The 17,475-nt window shown below is 42.6% G+C and overlaps 2 non-coding genes across 2 annotated transcripts; both read right to left on the reverse strand.

The window, feature by feature from the left end:
• Window positions 1-1,660: 1,660 nt before the first annotated feature.
• TRNAF-AAA (transfer RNA phenylalanine (anticodon AAA)) lies at window positions 1,661-1,742 on the reverse strand. The gene has a single exon. It is a non-coding gene; the product is annotated as a tRNA-Phe (tRNA).
• Window positions 1,743-3,441: 1,699 nt separating this feature from the next.
• On the reverse strand, window positions 3,442-3,523 carry TRNAS-AGA (transfer RNA serine (anticodon AGA)). The gene has a single exon. It is a non-coding gene; the product is annotated as a tRNA-Ser (tRNA).
• Between the last annotated feature and the right edge of the window lie 13,952 nt (window positions 3,524-17,475).

Here is a 17,475-nt window from a genome sequence, read left to right on the forward strand (position 1 = left end):
TATTTTGAATTTGCAACCTGATGGAGGTCAGTATAGATGGACTAGTAGAACAAGTCTCACACACTGCTAGAAGGACAAATATTTTTTCAGAGCTAGATGCAGAAAAAAATTATATTCAATTTGCAACCTTATGGAGGTCAGTATAGATGGACTAATAGAATGATGCTATGCCCAAAAGGTTTTACTTCACTAGGTGTAGTAAAAAAATTGGTATTCTATACACAGGTGGTGTATCTTGCAACACAGATAGGCTACTCCACTGACTAACACAGGCCAAAAAGGATTAGCTTTGCTAGATTCAGTCAAATGCTGTGAAAAAAACTTGCACAGCACTGGCACAGACCTGCCTGGCAAAAACTGATAGGAACTGATGTAACTTAGTCCTGAAAAGGACTGCAATTACAATTAGTCTTTACTCCCACAACCTATCTATTTAAGAGCACAGACCAGCCTGATAAAAGTCGTAGGAAATGCGGTAACCTAGTCCTTAAAAGGACTGCAATCACAACTATTCCCTACTCCAAAGCTATCTGTAGATTTGTGTGAAAATTGGCTTGAAATTAGCAAGGTATAGCGCACACAGCAACAGCGGTGCCGTCTAACACGCAGCTGCAGCAGTGAGAAAATGGTGGTGACGGGGAAAATGGCTAGGTCTTATAGGGCAAGGACATGTGACATACACTGCCAATGACACATGCCCTTGCTTGTGTGAAAAAAAGCACTTCGCTCCGTGTGTGCGCTGCTGATAGGCTGACAGATTGCACCTCCCCACTGTAAATGCGGGAAAGAGAAAAAAAAATGAAAATCTTCATTATTCCTGCAGAGATCCATCCCCTGCCCCTCCCCCCGCCCCGCTGTACACTCAAACTGCGTATTAACATTAATTTTCATCATTACTGAGAAAAAATCCAGTTATGATTTTGGTGCACGAACAGTTATCGAACATAACCTCGAACAGCCGAATTTTTCTCAAATCGTTCATGTTCGCCGAATGGCCCGAACACCGCCCAAAACAGCTCGAATTTGAGATTGACGAATAGTTCGAATCGAACAACGCTCATCTCTAATTATGATGAAAACTGGTTCTAAAGCTGTTCCGCAAATGTATTTCTAACACACATTGTTAAATTAATATCTCCTCCCTTTTTATTCCACAAGTGTGCTTAAAGTTCCATGATATCACAACAAGGACAGTTTTAAAATGTTGATGAAATCTGGCTATTAATTAGCGTGCTGGATTTATCAGCTGGAAAAAGGGTGAGAAAAAAAGAAATTGCAAAACTTCTGCTCATCCAGAAGTCACTAAAGATTTTTCATGGTGTGCTAAAAGTTTCCATCGGAAAGATAATTCAAGTAGAGTTGGTGCAAATCAAAGTTCATATCCCAGTCCATCAGCCACGGCAGTGGTCTGTGTTCGCTGGAAAAAAGGAGGATTTGCACCACATACCTGATGGCACCCTCTGAGCTTCGTTTGATTTGTGGTGTGATGCACAAGTGACATCTCACCCGGCTGACTAATCAAAAGAAGATCTACAGATGCTGTTAAGCTGGTTCTACAAATACAGTCCATAGATTACAGACCATTTCTGTGGGGGATAGACTTGGGAATGTGGAAATTGATCTACTCAGATAATTCGTCAAAATGTTACATGAAGTTAAATGTAGTGGGCAGGATTTGAACCTACGCGGGAAGACCCCAATGGATTTTTAGTCCATCGCCTTAACCACTCGGCCACAACTACTCAGACACTGTTTCATTCTTATGAGTTTCACACCTTTTCTTATAGCACCATGATCAATATGAGTGATTATCCTTCTGGAAGACATTTCAGAAAATGGAAGATTTCAATTGGAAACAAAATTCCAGGCCTCACTGAAATGTAAAAATCTGATTTAAAGGTATCATCAATTGGAACCTTTTACAGTTCAAGGTTTATTAAAATTCATAAGGCAGATTTAGCGTGACTTTGTTCCAAACACCTCCTGAAAAAGGCTTTGAAAATGCTCAATAGTTTGAACAGATTCATTTCCATGCAAAAAGACTTGCTGTTCATATGATCAGGTATTGAGCGTCTTTTAACCTCATTAAGTTTCCCAAAACGCCAAGCGGTTAACAGAAGTGAGCATATCATTTTTCAGGTATATTTTGCTTGCTTTATACTTGCTATACAAGTCAATGAGTAGGTTAGAAAGACCCCTGGAAGGTTCCTGAGTGACGTTCACAGCATTTTGCGAGCAAAAAAGAAACTTAAAATCATTTGATGCCCAAAACAATACTTAGAAAAACATCACCAAACTATGTTTACAAAAATGCTGGAAAACACTAAAAAGGGTGATTTAGGAAAAGAATCGCTGTCGTTTCTTGAGGCCGTTTCGGCTTGAAATCCTGGTCAGTTTCAACCACCTGGAAAAAGTGTCATGCGAACATTGACACAAATCATAGACTACGATTGCTTGGTGTGACATAGATGATATGAGTTTTGCTGCATGAAGTCAAGTTTAACTTTTGAGTTAAACTTTCTTGATAGATAGATCTTTTTGCCATGTGGATTTTAACTTTCTCTTTTTATGTTAAACCATGTGCATTGGCAAATTGAGTGTGAGCAGAAAAAATAAAACGGCTATGCACAAAGAAATTCTCAGGTTCCACTGAGATTTAAACTCAGATAGCTAGATTAAGAATCCAGAGTGCTAACCATTACACCATGGAACCACATGACCAATGAAGTTGGCTGGATTTTCTTTTGAAAACAGTAAAAGAGCATGTGTAAATAGTGGAAATGTGAGAAATTCACTCTTAATCCAGTGATCTGAGTTCTAATCTCAGTGGAACTTGGGAATTCATGCATTATGATGAAAACTGGTTTTAAAGCTGTCCCGCAAATGTATATCTAACACACATTTGTAAATTAATATCTCCTCCCTTTTTATTCCACAAGTGTGCTTAAAGTTCCATGATATCACAAGAAGGACAGTTTAAAAATGTTGATGAAATCTGGCTAATAATTAGCGTGCTGGATCTATCAGCTGGAAAAAGGGTGAGAAAAAAAGAAATTGCAAAACTTCTGCTCATCCAGAAGTCACTAAAGATTTTTCATGGTGTGCTAAAAGGTTCCATCGGAAAGATAATTCAAGTAGAGTTGGTGCAAATCAAAGTTCATATCCCAGTCCATCAGCCACGGCAGTGGTCTGTTTTCGCTGGAAAAAAGGAGGATTTGCACCACATACCTGATGGCACCCTCTGAGCTTTGTTTGATTGGTGGTGTGATGCACAAGTGACATCTCACCTGGCTGACTAATCAAAAGAAGATCTACAGATGCTGTTAAGCTGGTTCTACAAATACAATCCATAGATTGCGGACCATTTCTGTGGGGGATAGACTTGGGAATGTGGAAATTGATCTACTCAGATAATTCGTCAAAATGTTACATGAAGTTAAACATAGTTGGCAAGATTTGAACCTACGCGGGAAGACCCCAATGGATTTCTAGTCCATCGCCTTAACCACTCGGCCACAACTACTCAGATACTGTTTCATTCTTATGAGTTTCACACCTTTTCTTATAGCACCATGATCAATATCAGTGATTATCCTTCTGGAAGACATTTCAGAAAATGGAAGATTTCAATTGGAAACAAAATTCCAGGCCTCACTGAAATGTAAAAATCTGATTTAAAGGTATCATCAATTGGAACCTTTTACAGTTCAAGGTTTATTAAAATTCATAAGGCGGATTTAGAGTGACTTTGTTCCAAACACCTCCTGAAAAAGGCTTTGAAAATGCTCAATAGTTTGAACAGATTCATTTCCATGCAAAAAGACTTGCTGTTCATATGATCAGGTATTGAGCGTCTTTTAACCTCATTAAGTTTCCCAAAACGCCAAGCGGTTAACAGAAGTGAGCATATCATTTTTCAGGTATATTTTGCTTGCTTTATACTTGCTATACAAGTCAATGAGTAGGTTAGAAAGACCCCTGGAAGGTTCCTGAGTGACGTTCACAGCATTTTGTGAGCAAAAAAGAAACTTAAACAAAGTCATTTGATGCCCAAAACAATACTTAGAAAAACATCACCAAACTATGTTTACAAAAATGCTGGAAAACACTAAAAAGGGTGATTCAGGAAAATATTCGCTGTCGTTTCTTGAGGGCTTTTCGGCTTGAAATCCTGGTCAGTTTCAACCACCTGGAAAAAATGTCATGCGAACATTGGCACAAGTCATAGAGTACGATTGCTTGGTGTGACATAGATGATATGAGTTTTGCTTCATGAAGTCAAGTTTAACTTTTGAGTTAAACTTTCTTGATAGATAGATCTTTTTTGCCATGTGGATTTTAACTTTCTCTTTTTATGTTAAACCATGTGCATTGGCAAATTGAGTGTGAGCAGAAAAGACAAAACTGCTGTGCACAAAGAATTTCTCAAGTTCCACTGAGATTTGAACTCAGATCACTGGATTCAGAGTCCAGAGTCCTAACCCTTACACCATTGAACCATATGACCAATGAAGCTGGCTGGATTTTCTTTTGAAAATGGTAAAAGAGCATGTGTACATTGTGGAAATGTGAGAAATTCACTCTGAATCCAGTGATCTGAGTTCTAATCTCAGTGGAACCTGGGAAATTCATGCATTATGAATAGTGTTGAGCCACCTCCACAGTGTTCGAGTTCGGTTCGGTTCGTCGAACACCCTTGTGTTCGCCAAACTGTTCATCGAACACCTTCGAACAACGTTAAAACCAATGGCAGGCAAACAAAAACACATAGAAAACACCTTCAAAGGTGTCGAAAAGCTGAGAAACTGCTCAGAAGACATAACTAACACATGGAAAAGTGACAAGTACATATAGTCATGCGAAAAGAAAAGAGATGGAGGAGTAAAAGGAGGGGGAGACACAGATATAGGCATGTCATGCCCTTCTAAAATCCAAAAAGGGAGAAGTCGACACGGCCAGTCCGTTCCTGCCCGTGCCACCTCCGTGTCGCCGGGTTTGTGCCAGAGCCGCGGTGGACCCTGACTGCCAGCCCCCCTCTCCCAATACTGGTGCCTGTCCGCTGGTGGGTCGAGCGAGTCCCCCTGTGGTGGAGGCAGCTCTAAGCTTTTTAATTTAAATTGTCTCTCTAATTTGAATGAATACACTTTAAATCCTTTTACAAGGATCTATTGAAGGGCAAGTCTCATGCCAACAGCCGCGAAATTACAGCTCCAGTAGCGTCCACTAAAGCTGCTGCAGTTAAAAAGCTTTTATAAGGATCGAGCTCGGCTGTCCACCGCAAGGCATCCTACCGCCAGTCCCAGCCCCTATGCCTTGGGGTGCCTCCTGATGCTCTTCACTGAGTATCCCGTGGTCCCGAAGCATTTCCTTTGAAAAAATTAAGTGTCCAAACTACAGGTGGTGTAGCTTGCTTAACAGCCCGATAATCCGCTGACTAGCAGACACTGCTACTAGGCACAAAGTATTTCCTGGGCTAGATGCAGTTAAAAATTTGTAATTAGATACTCTCGTTGGATGCTGAGAAAGCATTCCATAGAGTCTCCTGGCACGCCATATATTATTCTCTTAAAAAGCTTGGGGTAGGGGTCTAGGGGACCCTTTTATAGCCAAAATCACGGCCCTGTATCGCAATACGTCACCTAGGCTGAAGATAAATGGAACTGTAGCACCCTGAGGGCTCGGTTTCTACAGAGGTATTGCACCTCACCCAGAGGTGTGATATCTCACTCTCGGGTAAGGATGGAGTGTGGATCAGGACCCGACACCTGCATGCATTACACCACATTGCCGTGGGGCAGGGCGACCAATATGCCCCTGAGATGGGCACGACAGTCCCTGTCCCTATCTGGAGTGGGGGGAGGGAACACTGAGGAAGGGGAACCCTGTAGTGCAGGAGCAGGGAGTAAGCAGTTCCTGGGTGCATTGAGAAGGGAGTATAAAAGGTGGGCACCATCTTAGTTCAGTGCAGAGAAGTCTGAGCAGAAGTGACAGGAAGCAGGTGCTCTGCTCCGGAGGCGGGCCTAGCAACAGAGGCCCAGGCCTGGAATAGGGAGAAGGAAGGAAGAGGAGCGGAGAAGGCTCCAGGATCGAGGAACGAAGGGATCCCAGGGGTGCGGACGGGCGAGTCGCCACCGCACGCCCGAATCCACCTGCGTGGAGGGGTCAGGCCAAAGGGGGAGACCGGTCCCCGAAACTAGTGGAGGCGGGAAACGACCCTCAGCTAGAAACCGGAGGCTGTGACATTTTATGTGGCGCAGCCCCTCACTACATCCACTAGGAAGGCACCACATAGGGTCAGGGAAACTGGCGCCAAGTTTACCAAGAGTAGGCCCGAGGCAGCCGGACAGAAGGGTTGGTAAGAAAGGCCAGACAAAGGACACACAAATGGGGTCCTGTGAAGCGCTCCAAAGTTATTTGGGAGTTGTCTGAGCCCCTCACCTGCTGAGCACAGTACGACGTGGGCAGCCGTTACCTGCAGACGTGGTCTGGATAATAAGAACTGTGAGTAAAGGCCCTGGACTGCTTCACTGATTCCGTGTCGTTACTGCTGCTGCCCTGCACCATCACCCCCATCCTCCGCATACACTGCCCTGAGGCTATACTCCTCCCGTGGGGAGTTATGCTACGCTCTGCTGCACCCACAACACCAGCCTCAGCGTTCTGCCCTGCAGCGGCGGTTAACTCTGACCGCAATCCACGGGTGGCGTAGTCGGATTTTTAAACATCAAAACCACATAAATAGTTCCGCCACTGGTTTGACCGCCCTGAGCCACGGAACCGGGTCGCCGCCACGGAGACTACAACCACCAGCATCCACCAAAAAGGGTCCGGCTCCGGCTGTCCCAAGGCCCAGGGGGCGCATCAGAACATTTTCATCACCTTTCATAATCACCAATGGGACAAGGCAGGGATATCCTCTGTCCCCTCTCTTATACATCCTAGTGACGGAGCACCTGCTCTCATCAATTCGCCATAACCCCAATATTAGGTGGATTGAGGTGGGAGGCACCGAGTACAAGTGCTCTCTATTTGCTGATGATGTCCTAGTATATATCACTCAATCACATATATCCATCCCTGCTGTTATGGCTGAAATAGATCACTTTGTTACATGGTCAAATTTTAAAATCAATACAGCGAAGTCTGAGGCCCTCAGTTTCCCTCCCCAAATCCATAGAGGATTCCATCCAGTCCAACTTTCCCTTTGCCTGGCCCTCACAGGGTATCAAATTCTTAGGAATTCCTATTCATAGAGACCTCTCCCGTCTATGTTATCTTAATTTTGGGCCCTTTATTGAACAACTCCATACAGACCACGGTTGGCAATTTAGAACTGTAAGATTCACTACGTGAACCACTGGTGTTTTGTGGAAAAGCACATGTACACTGTGTTCCAAATTATTATGCAAAAAGTGTTTAGGAGTGATAAGGGAAGAATTTGTTTGTTTGTCAGTTAAACTCATTGATGTTGATGTGTGTCAGGGCTCTTTATATCACTGTAAGCAAATGCAGACACCTGTGCTAATTAGTTAGGCAGGTGTGTTCAATGAAAGGCAAGGCTACTTTAGAAGGCTGTCCCACATTATTAAGCAGCCTACATTTTCTGCCAAAATGGGAAAGAAAAAGGATGTGTCGGCTGCTGAGAAGCAACAAATTGTGGAGTGTTTAGGTCAAGGCATGACTACAATCAACATTGTGCGATGATCAGGATGAAGTGTCTTGGCAATCAAGAAGTATGTAGCTGATTCACAGTACACACGTGTGCGTGCTGATAAGGGCAAATTGAGGACTCTTTCCTACAGGCAATTACGTCAGGTTAAAAGAGCAGCGGCAAAAAAGCCTTGTCATAGCAGCAGACAAGTTTTTGAAGCTGCTAGTGCCTCCAACGTCCCCCGAACAACAAGATGCAGGGTCCTTCAGAGGTTTGCAGCTGTGCGTACGCCATCCTGTCGACCTCCTCTATCCACTTCACACAAGCAGAAACAGCTCCAGTGGGCCAAACATTACATGAAGACTGATTTCAAAACTGTTTTGTTCACGGATGAGTGCCGTGCAACGCTCGATGGTCCAGATGGATGGAGTGGAGGATGGCTGGTTGATGGACACCCCACACAAACACGGCTACAGTGCCAACAAGGAGGAGGTGGAGAAATGTTTTGGGCTGGAATCATGGGGAGAGAGATTGTCGACCCCTTTAGGATCCCTGAAGGGGTAAAGTTGAACTCCATAATGTATGTGAAGTTTCTCGAACAGCACTTCCTGCCATGGTTCAAGAAGAAGAACCGTGTATTCCACAGCAAGATCATTTTTATGCATGATAATGCACCGTCTCATGCTGCACATAACACATCTGCATCTCTGGCTGATATGGGCATAAAAGAGGACAAACTTATGGTGTGACCCCCATGCTCCCCTGACCTCTACTCCATTCAGAACCTCTGGAGCATCATCAAAAGGAGTGTTATTGATGGCGGGAGGCAGTTCACATCTAAACAACAGCTCTGGGAGGGTATTCTGTCCTCATGCAAAACAATTGAAGCAGAAACCATCCAAAACCTGACAAATTCAATGGACGAGAGAGTTCAGAAGCTCCTTTCGAACAAGGGGTCCTATGTGCAAATGTAACATCACCTAGAATAAAGTTTTGATTTGAAAACTGTTTGATTTCAGTTTCTAATAACCTGCTAATGCTTATAATTTCAAAAATGACCATTTTTTGGTCTTTATTAAAATGAAAAGGTTGATCGAAGAGTGTGGGGGTTCTAAGAGTGTGGCAACCCAGCAGTCAGGATTACTTCGAATTCTGACAATCCGAGGGTCATGTTGCAGGTAGTGCAGCAAGAAGGCACCCATGTGTCTTGCGCATCCTGGAGCACCAAGTCCCTGTTGTGTTGGTGGCGAGGTAACAATCATGCTTCCTTCCTCTGTCCTCTCCCCCCAACCTCGCACAACAGTAATGTGATGAAGGTCTCCCTCATCTTATGAGTCTTCCATCAGTTCGTCCTCCACTTCTTCCTGGGCTCCTGCACCTTCCTCACTAGTTTGGCTGCTACCATGCGCCCTGGTAAAACCATCTCCCCCACCCTCCCATGCCTGCCGCCTTGGTGCTGCCGACCGTGTGGACCTTGCAGATGTTAGCCCTTCCGCATACAACTCCTCCTCCTCTACTTCCTCCACCTCCTCTTGTGCCACCACCTGACTCCAAATTCTGTTTACCATGTGCTCCAGCATGTACATCACCGGAATAGTCATGCTGATAATGGCATCGTCAGCACTAAACATCTTCGTCGCCATTTCAAAACTGTGCAGAAGGGTGCATAGGTCCCTGATCTGAGACCACTCCTCCAGCGTGATTTGCCCCACCTCTGGATCTCGTTGGCCCAGGCTATACGTCAGAACGTATTGCACCAGGGCTTGTCGGTGCTGCCACAGTCGCTGCAACATGTGCAGAGTTGAATTCCACCGGGTAGGCACATCGCATTTTAGCCGGTGAAGTGGCAGGCCCAACGACTTCTATAGAGATGTAAGTCGCTGAGCTGCGGGATATGAACGGCGGAAGTGAGCACACAGCGACCGTGCCCTCTGCAGAAGGCCATCTAGTCCGGGATAGTGGGCTAAAAATTGCTGGACAACCAGGTTCAACACGTGAGCCATACAAGGCACGTGTGTGACATTGCCCCGGCGAAGGGCCGCACCCAGGTTTGCAGCATTGTCGCACATTGCCTTCCCTGGTTTCAGGTCCAGTGAAGACAACCATTCATGAAATTGGTTCTCCAGAGCTGACCACAACTCCTCAGCTGTGTGACTCACATTTCCCAGACATTTCAAAGTAAAAACCGCCTGATGACGCTGAGCCCTACTGCCAGCATAGTAAGGAGGTGTGCAGGATTCCTTCTGCGCAGTTAGAAAGCTTGTGGCATGACTAGACAGGCTTTGGGTGCAGGTGGAGGACCGAGAGGAGGTTGAGGAGGCAGAAGCAGTGGAGGAACTTTGAGATAAAGAGGATTGACGGGCAACTCCTGGGGACGGCAAGACTTGGACAGCAGCCCCTTGTCCTGCTGTCACCATAGTTACCAAGTGCCCAGTCAGCGACATGTAACGCCCCTGTCCATGCCTACTCGTCCAAGTGTCTGTGGTGAAATGCACCCTGTCACACACAGAGTTTCTCAAAGAAGCGGTGATGTTGTGTGCGACATGCTGGTGGAGCGCAGGCACACCTTTCTTTGAGAAGTAGTGCCGACTGGGCATCTGGTACTGGGGCACTGCGACGGACATAAGGTCTCGAAAATCCTCTGTGTCCACCAGGCGGAAAGGCAGCATTTCTGTAGCCAAGAGCTTGCAGATGGTGAAATTCAGCCTCTTAGCTTTCTCATGGCTAGGAGGAAATGGTCTTTTACTTGTCCACATCTGAGGGACCGAGGGCTGGCTATTGTGCTTAGACGGGGTTGATAAGGATGTCCCCGGCAAACTGCCGGTCTGTGAAGAAGATGCAGGCGGACATGTTAGGTTGCCTTGATCCAAAGGTGGTGCTATCGATGTCGGACAGCGCTCAACACCAGCTGGTGTTACCACCTCCAAAGAAAATGATGACCTGCCAATCACGCTGGCTGTTGCGGGTAAAGAGGTGGCAGGTCTGCGTCCCAAAACAGGTGTGACTGCTGTCCCCCCAGTCACAGAGGATGAAGAGGCCGCGGATGCACAAGATATGGCAGACGGTGGTTGGCCCGGCCGGCTAGGCCGCATTGTAGCACAGTGAGCTTCCCACTGCAACTTATGTTCATGCATGAAGTACTCAAACTATGTATTTTTTGGCCTCTACTTAGCTTTTGCTGACAAATGTTACAGATATTACGAGTAGGGTCATCTTTATCGATCTGAAAAAATGCCCAGGCTATGCAAGGCTTAGCACCCATGCGACCTGAAGAGCCACCATGACTAGTGGTGAGAGGCAGAGTTGTGTTTGAGGATGCAGTTGTTGACGTGCTTTCAGTACTACGTCTCTGTCCAGGAAGGCGCAACCTGACCTCGTCATCACTAGCATTCTCCTCCACCTCCTCTGCTGACCTCATCTCTTGGCTGACTGTGGGTTAACAGTAAGTGGGATCTCCAACCTCATCATCATCACCCTGTGCGTTATCACACCCGTCGTTCTCAGAGCCAACCTGTTCCTGCCCTGACAAAAAACTAAAGTTGTCGCTCCAATCAGGTATTTGAGTCTCATCATCGTCTTCCTCATTGTCTCCACCAACAGGAGTTACAGTTTGGGAATGAGGGTCTACATTATGGTCAGAACCTTCAGCGTCTGGTCCTGGATCCGACTCATAAAGATACTGGGCATCAGTGCAGATCATTTCCTCGTCTGGATTCACAGAAGCGCTGGAGCCGACCTCTGATTCCCAGGCTATAGTATGAGTAAACAGCTCTGCAGACTCAACCATCTGTTCTATCTCATACTCAGACGGGCAGCTGGAGATTTGGGAGCTGTGAGAAAGCAAGTGCGATTGGGGTGACACCTTTGAGGACTGGAGTATTTGTGATGTTGAAGTTGATGTGGAGGAGAGCCCACTTAAAGGAGCACTTGATATCCGTTGAAGCACCTGCTGTTTTTGTGCCTCATCTGGAATTTGTAGCGATTGGCGTGGCCGTAAGAAAGGGATCTTATCACATTGTCCGCTAAAAGAAGTAGACATTTTAGTTTGGCTGGAAGATGGTCTTTCTTCTGCAGATGTTACTGTAGCTTTAACACCTACCCCACGGACACAACCTTTTTTCCCCTTCCCAACACGCCTATTCCCCTTTCCATCAGCAGCAGGCCTTTTTCCACTCATTTTGGTGGTTGACTAATTCACAACTCTGGAGTTGCTTGCACAAGAAAACAATGGATGGGAACCGAGCAGAGATGAGTGGCCAAACTGTGGTATTAGGCCAAAACTATTGGCTGGGTTAGATGCAGAAAAAAATTATATTCAATTTGCAACCTGATGGAGGTCAGTATAGATGGACTAAAAGAACAAGTCCCACACACTGCTAGAAGGCCAAATATTTTTTCAGAGCTACATGCAGAATAATATTATATTCAATTTGCAACCTGATGGAGGTCAGTATAGATGAACTAATAGACCAAGTCCCACACACAGCTAGAGGCCCAAATATTTTTTCAGAGGTAGATGCAGAAAAAAATTATATTCAGTTTGCAACCTGATGGAGGTCAGTATAGATGGACTAATAGAACAAGTCCCACACACTGCTAGAAGGCCAAATATTTTTTCAGAGCTAGATCCAGAAAAATATTATATTCAATTTGCAACCTGATGGAGGTCAGTATAGATGGACTAATAGACCAAGTCCCACACACTGCTAGAAGCCCAAATATTTTTTCAGAGCTAGATGCAGAAAAATAATATATTCAATTTGCAACCTGATGGAGGTCAGTATAGATGGACTAATAGACCAAGTCCCACACACAACTAGAAGCCAAAATATTTTTTCAGAGGTAGATAGAGAAAAAAATTATATTCAGTTTGCAACCTGATGGAGGTCAGTATAGATGGACTAATAGAACAAGTCCCGCACACAGCTAGAAGCCCAAATATTTTTTCAGAGGTAGATGCAGAAAAATATTTTATTCAGTTTGCAACCTGATGGAGGTCAGTATAGATGGACTAATAGAACAAGTCCCAAACACTGCTAGAAGGACAAATAGTTTTTCAGAGCTAGATGCAGACAAAAAAATATTTGTAATTTGCAACTTGATGGAGGTCAGTATAGATGGACTAATAGAACAAGTCCCACACAATGATAGAAACCCAAATATTTTTTCAGAGGTAGATGCAGAAAAAATTTATATTCACTTTGCAACCTGATGGAGGTCAGTATAGATGGACTAGTAGAACAAGTCCCACACACTGCTAGAAGGACAAATATTTTTTCAGAGCTAGATGCAGAAAAAAATTATATTCAATTTGCAACCTGATGGAGGTCAGTATAGATGGACTAATAGAACAAGTCCCACACGCTGCTAGAAGGCCAAATATTTTTTCAGAGCTAGATGCAGACAAAAAATTATTTTTAATTTGCAACCTGATGGAGGTCAGTATACATGGACTAATAAAACAAGTCCCACACACAGCTAGAAGCCCAAATATTTTTTCAGATGTAGATCCAGAAAAAAATTATATTCAGTTTGCAACCTGATGGAGGTCAGTATAGATGGACTAATAGAACAAGTCCCACACACTGCTAGAAGCCCAAATATTTTTTCAGAGGTAGATGCAGAAAAAAATTATATTCAATTTGCAACCTGATGGAGGTCAGTATAGATGGACTAATAGAACAAGTCCCACACACATCTAGAAGCCCAAATATTTTTTCATAGGTAGATGCAGAAAAAAATTATATTCAGTTTGCAACCTGATGGAGGTCAGTATAGATGGACTAATAGAACAAGTCTCACACACTGCTAGAAGGACAAATTTTTTTTTTCAGAGCTAGATGCAGACAAAAAATTATTTTGAATTTGCAAACTGATGGAGGTCAGTATAGACGGACTAGTAGAACAAGTCCCACACACTGCTAGAAGGACAAATATTTTTTCAGAGCTAGATGCAGAAAAAAATAATATTTAATTTGCAACCTGATGGAGGTCAGTATAGATGGACTAATAAACCAAGTCCCACACACTGCTAGAAGGCCAAATATTTTTTCAGAGCTAGATGCAGACAAAAAAATATTTTTAATTTGCAACCTGATGGAGGTCAGTATAGATGGACTAATAGAACAAGTCCCACACACTGCTAGAAGCCCAAATATTTTTTCAGAGGTAGATGCAGAAAAAAATTATATTTAGTTTGCAACCTGATGGACGTCAGTATAGATGGACTAATAGAACAAGTCCCACACACTGCTAGAAGGCCAAATATTTTTTCAGAGCTAGATGCAGACAAAAAAATATTTTTAATTTGCAACCTGATGGAGGTCAGTATAGATGGACTAATAGAACAAGTCCCACACACTGCTAGAAGCCCAAATATTTTTTCAGAGTTAGATGCAGAAAAAAATTATATTTAGTTTGCAACCTGATGGACGTCAGTATAGATGGACTAATAGAACAAGTCCCACACACTGCTAGAAGGCCAAATATTTTTTCAGAGCTAGATGCAGATAAAAATTATTTTTAATTTGCAACCTGATGGAGGTCAGTGTAGATGGACTAATAAAACAAGTCCCACACACTGCTAGAAGCCCAAATATTTTTTCAGAGGTAGATGCAGAAAAAAATTATATTCAGTTTGCAACCTGATGGAGGTCAGTATAGATGGACTAGTAGAACAAGTCCCACACACTGCTAGAAGGACAAATATTTTTTCAGAGCTAGATGCAGAAAAAAATAATATTTAATTTGCAACCTGATGGAGGTCAGTATAGATGGACTAATAAACCAAGTCCCACACACTGCTAGAAGGCCAAATATTTTTTCAGAGCTAGATGCAGACAAAAAAATATTTTTAATTTGCAACCTGATGGAGGTCAGTATAGATGGACTAATAGAACAAGTCCCACACACTGCTAGAAGCCCAAATATTTTTTCAGAGGTAGATGCAGAAAAAAATTATATTTAGTTTGCAACCTGATGGACGTCAGTATAGATGGACTAATAGAACAAGTCCCACACACTGCTAGAAGGCCAAATATTTTTTCAGAGCTAGATGCAGACAAAAAAATATTTTTAATTTGCAACCTGATGGAGGTCAGTATAGATGGACTAATAGAACAAGTCCCACACACTGCTAGAAGCCCAAATATTTTTTCAGAGTTAGATGCAGAAAAAAATTATATTTAGTTTGCAACCTGATGGACGTCAGTATAGATGGACTAATAGAACAAGTCCCACACACTGCTAGAAGGCCAAATATTTTTTCAGAGCTAGATGCAGATAAAAATTATTTTTAATTTGCAACCTGATGGAGGTCAGTGTAGATGGACTAATAAAACAAGTCCCACACACTGCTAGAAGCCCAAATATTTTTTCAGAGGTAGATGCAGAAAAAAATTATATTCAGTTTGCAACCTGATGGAGGTCAGTATAGATGGACTAGTATAACAAGTCCCACACACTGCTAGAAGGACAAATATTTTTTCAGAGCTAGATGCAGACAAAAAATTATTTTTAATTTGCAACCTGATGGAGGTCAGTATACATGGACTAATAAAACAAGTCCCACACACAGCTAGAAGCCCAAATATTTTTTCAGATGTAGATCCAGAAAAAAATTATATTCAGTTTGCAACCTGATGGAGGTCAGTATAGATGGACTAATAGAACAAGTCCCACACACTGCTAGAAGGCCAAATATTTTTTCAGAGCTAGATGCAGAAAAATATTATATTCAATTTGCAACCTGATGGAGGTCAGTATAGATGGACTAATAGACCAAGTTCCACACACTGCTAGAAGCCCAAATATTTTTTCAGAGGTAGATGCAGAAAAAAATTATATTCAATTTGCAACCTGATGGAGGTCAGTATATATGGACTAATAGAACAAGTCCCACACACAGCTAGAAGCCCAAATATTTTTTCATAGGTAGAAGCAGAAAAAAATTATATTCAGTTTGCAACCTGATGGAGGTCAGTATAGATGGACTAATAGAACAAGTCTCACACACTGCTAGAAGGACAAATTTTTTTTTTCAGAGCTAGATGCAGACAAAAAATTATTTTGAATTTGCAACCTGATGGAGGTCAGTATAGACGGACTAGTAGAACAAGTCGCACACACTGCTAGAAGGACAAATATTTTATCAGAGCTAGATGCAGAAAAAAATAATATTCAATTTGCAACCTGATGGAGGTCAGTATAGATGGACTAATAAACCAAGTCCCACACACTGCTAGAAGGCCAAATATTTTTCAGAGCTAGATGCAGACAAAAAAATATTTTTAATTTGCAACCTGATGGAGGTCAGTATAGATGGACTAATATAACAAGTCCCACACACTGCTAGAAGCCCAAATATTTTTTCAGAGGTAGATGCAGAAAAAAATTATATTTAGTTTGCAACCTGATGGACGTCAGTATAGATGGACTAATAGAACAAGTCCCACACACTGCTAGAAGGTCAAATATTTTTTCAGAGCTAGATGCAGACAAAAAAATATTTTTAATTTGCAACCTGATGGAGGTCAGTATAGATGGACTAATAGAACAAGTCCCACACACTGCTAGAAGCCCAAATATTTTTTCAGAGGTAGATGCAGAAAAAAATTATATTTAGTTTGCAACCTGATGGACGTCAGTATAGATGGACTAATAGAACAAGTCCCACACACTGCTAGAAGGACAAATATTTTTTCAGAGATAGATGCAGAAAAAAATTATATTCAATTTGCAACCTGATGGATGTCAGCATAGATGGACTAATAGAACGAGTCCCACACACTGCTAGCAGGACAATTTTTTTTTTCAGAGCTAGATGCAGACAAAAAATTATTTTGAATTTGCAACCTGATGGAGGTCAGTATAGATGGACTAGTAGAACAAGTCCCACACACTGCTAGAAGGACAAATATTTTTTCGGAGCTAGATGCAGAAAAAAATTATATTCAGTTTGCAACCTGATGGAGGTCAGTATAGATGGACTAATAAACCAAGTCCCACACACTGCTAGAATGCCAAATATTTTTTCAGAGCTAGCTGCAGACAAAAAATATTTTTAATTTGCAACCTGATGGAGGTCAGTATAGATGGACTAATAAAACAAGTCCCACACACTGCTAGAAGCCCAAATTTTTTTTCAGAGGTAGATGCAGAAAAAAATTATATTCAGTTTGCAACCTGATGGAGGTCAGAATACATGGACTAATAGAACAAGTCCCACACACTGCTAGAAGGCCAAATATTTTTTCAGAGCTAGATGCAGAAAAATATTATTTTCAATTTGCAACCTGATGGAGGTCAGTATAGATGGACTAATAGACCAAGTTCCACACACTGCTAGAAGCCCAAATATTTTTTCAGAGCTAGATGCAGAAAAAAATTATATTCAATTTGCAACCTGATGGAGGTCAGTATAGATGGACTAATAAACCAAGTCCCACACACTGCTAGAAGGCCAAATATTTTTTCAGATCTAGATGCAGACAAAAAAATATTTTTAATTTGCAACCTGATGGAGGTCAGTGTAGATGGACTAATAAAATAAGTCCCACACACTGCTAGAAGCCCAAATATTTTTTCAGAGGTAGATGCAGAAAAAAATTATATTCAGTTTGCAACCTGATGGAGGTCAGTATAGATGGACTAGTAGAACAAGTCCCACACACTGCTAGAAGGACAAATATTTTTTCAGAGCTAGATGCAGAAAAAAATTATATTCAATTTGCAACCTGATGGAGGTCAGCATAGATGGACTAATAGAACAAGTCCTACACACTGCAAGAAGGCCAAATATTTTTTCAGAGCTAGATGCAGTCAAA

Source organism: Phyllobates terribilis, unplaced genomic scaffold (assembly GCF_046119375.1).
Source record: "Phyllobates terribilis strain yellow unplaced genomic scaffold, ASM4611937v1 Scaffold_13__5_contigs__length_258822181, whole genome shotgun sequence".
In the NCBI taxonomy this organism is placed as follows: domain Eukaryota; kingdom Metazoa; phylum Chordata; class Amphibia; order Anura; family Dendrobatidae; genus Phyllobates; species Phyllobates terribilis.